Below are 2,843 nucleotides of genomic sequence, written 5' to 3'. Positions count from 1 at the left end.
AAACAAGTTCCCACAATCGCACTGATTAACATATTGAGCGGCAGGTGTGTACATGTTGTTTTCACACTGTATTTTTTTTTGTTTTTTTTTCAAAATGAATCTTTTATTGGTCTGATGCAGCCACAGTGAGGACAGGCTGCTTTTCTGGTTATTTCAGATGCATCTGTATGTTATTTAGTGTGATGACCCTCTGTCACAGTCCCTGGTTTTGGTCTAGTTTTGTTTAAATTGATTCCTGTTTTGTGCTTTTATTTTGTTGATCCTCCTGTGTCCCTTCCTTTGCCCAGTTTATTTATACCCAGCTTTCCCCACTGCTTACTGCCAGCTCCTTATGAATTACCGCTTTGGACTTTGGCTTCACCTGCACACCTGCACACCTGCACACCTGCGGATTACCCCCTTTGGACTTTGCCCTCTTGTGCCCGCCTGTTCCTTGAGTTTTGGTCTGAGGTTTGGTTTTCCGTTTATTCCTGCGTAGTTTTGTTGTTTAGGTTTTCTGTGTTATTCTCTCTAGTTTCTTAGTTCCCTTGTCTTCCCAGTGTGGTTATAATTTAGTTAATCCTCTCTCCCCAGCCGTTTAAGTTCTTGGTCTGTTTTACTTAGTTTATGTTGTGAGTATTAGCGTGAGTTTTCCCGTCCTCCTCACGCAGTGATTTTCTGTTTCCTTTTGTTTAAATAAACTTTAATTATAACCCCTTCCCTTGCCGTCTCCTCCTTTTCGGGTCCTGCAAAAATTATAACACACAATAGAAAGTGTGACACTCTCTGCCTCATCAAATTATTTTGTGTTCTATTTACAGGTAGCTGGAGGTGGAGCTAATTAGGGTGGTTGAGTGTCTTAGACCTACTTAGACCTACAAATCCCCAGCCATCCCCAGACATTGGACATCTTTTATATTTTACTCATCATTGATTTTTTTTACCTTCTGTCATGTTATGTTTTTGTAGTGGAGACTTTAGTGACACCCTGTGGCCACATTTTGTTACTTCATGCTGATTATGTAGTGAGACACTGAGGGCAGAAGCTTGCAAGCATGATGCCGAAGTACACGTTACGTTCAGCCATTTAACCTGTGTGAAGTGTATTCGGGTGTAGCTCTCTCATTCTTCCTACCTGTGTGGTGCCTTCGAGAGGTTATGCTTGTAAGTAATCTTGTTGGTTGTATTAAGTAACCTTTGTTTGTTATGTTTCAATGTAGGCAGCCGACAAGTGCTACTTAGCCGATAAGCTAACCTTACTTTGTTGTACTTAAGTCTATGTTGTACTTAATGCTCATATATAGCATAACTATGTTCAGAAGGTTATGCATTATGTATGTCATGTTTTCCTTTTATTCTTGTTTCAGTTTCACACGATAAACAGTACTGGATGGTGACAACTCAAAACCACAGTAAAGCAGAGTGACTTTATCTGAGACCGACTGAGTATCGTTATTCTAGTACTGGGTGTTTAGCTATCTGTTGAGACGTGCACTAAGGAACGTGCGTCAGAGAACAGAATACCTTCACTCTGCATCCTACTGTCTTTTGTCATGGCTGTGGAGCCTGGAAGGGACATTAGGTAAATGTTATAGGAGTTTAAGCCAACAGAGGGAAGGTTTACTACTACAGGTGAGGGAATAGGAAGTGGAGAGCTGAGCACAAGCTGGCTTGTATTGGACACCAGCACTGATACAGAAGCTCGTCTGCCTGATGCATTTGTCTAAACTCATGACTGTGAGCAATTCTCTGTGGTTTTTGACCATGTCATTCAACATTTAATCTGAGCTACCAACTGATGCTACCGGATCGTTCAGGGCTCTACATGTCCACCAGAATTGCCCTGGGTCCACCTTCCTGCAAAATCCCTGTGAGCTTTGGTTTTTAAGGGAAAACAAAAAGCCAAAGCCTCTTTTTGGCCCTCCTCATGATCATGTTCCTTCACTGGCTCATTTTTTATCTAGAATCTATAACTACCTGACCTCCTGACCTTCAACCTCCTCTTGTGCAAGGAATATTCATCATCAAGCAAAACAAAAATGAATGCAATACCTATTATGCCTGCATCCTGCTTTGATGCAGGTCGAGCAATAGGTCCATCCATCTCATCATACTGTGTTCATTCACACTGTCACAAATGATGTCAGATGAGTTTTATTTTTATTTTTTTTATTTGCATGTGTTATCTCGATGTGCAGTGCTGTGAGGTCTCAGGGCCACTGTGGTTTTCTATTCTGAAATTTGTGATGCACTATTTACAATGAGGCATAGAAAACTGTGGATATTATTAAAATCAAAGCAACATTCAGTAAAATGGCAAATGATGAGAGTGAGACCCATCAAACAAACACATAATCAATAAAATCACAATCAAATCACAATAAAATGCTTGAAAATACGCACAATACTTTCCAACTCTTTCCCACCTCGAGTCGTTACTCTCTCGGTGGCTTCGTGGGGAAAAAGCCTTTTTTTTTTTCTTGCCATGAATTTGTCTCCTTCAGACCTTTATCCATAAAGACAGACGTTTATTGTTGGTCAGTTCCTCTGTGTTCTTATATGTTTTAACCGCATTCGTATTTTAAGCCTGAATAATTAAGGTTATAGAAAAGACCAACATGATGCAACATGCTTTTTATAAACTCTACGATCTAAATCATTGCGATATCGTTGCCTTTAATCAGTAGCATTGTGTTGTTTTGGTTTGTTAACGGTGAATTAGAGGATGTTGGGATCAGTGGAGGCTCCAGCAGGAGAGGAGGAGGTAAAAATAACAGTGGTGTAGGTCACTTTGTCGTCTTCACCATCATCTTCATCTTTACTCTGAACCTGGAAACAGCACAACACATAATTTACACATAGAA

The 2,843-nt window shown here is 40.3% G+C and overlaps 1 long non-coding RNA gene across 1 annotated transcript; it reads left to right on the top strand.

Moving 5' to 3' along the window:
• The first annotated feature begins 251 nt into the window (after positions 1-251).
• On the top strand, positions 252-1,925 carry LOC137102335 (uncharacterized). Its single transcript, XR_010911221.1, has 3 exons — positions 252-450; positions 801-1,143; positions 1,347-1,925. It is a non-coding gene; the product is annotated as an uncharacterized lncRNA (long non-coding RNA).
• Positions 1,926-2,843: the final 918 nt, after the last annotated feature.

This window comes from Channa argus, chromosome 17 (genome assembly GCF_033026475.1).
Source record: "Channa argus isolate prfri chromosome 17, Channa argus male v1.0, whole genome shotgun sequence".
NCBI classification, from domain to species: Eukaryota; Metazoa; Chordata; class Actinopteri; order Anabantiformes; family Channidae; genus Channa; species Channa argus.
This window is presented reverse-complemented; position numbering and strand designations above follow the sequence as displayed.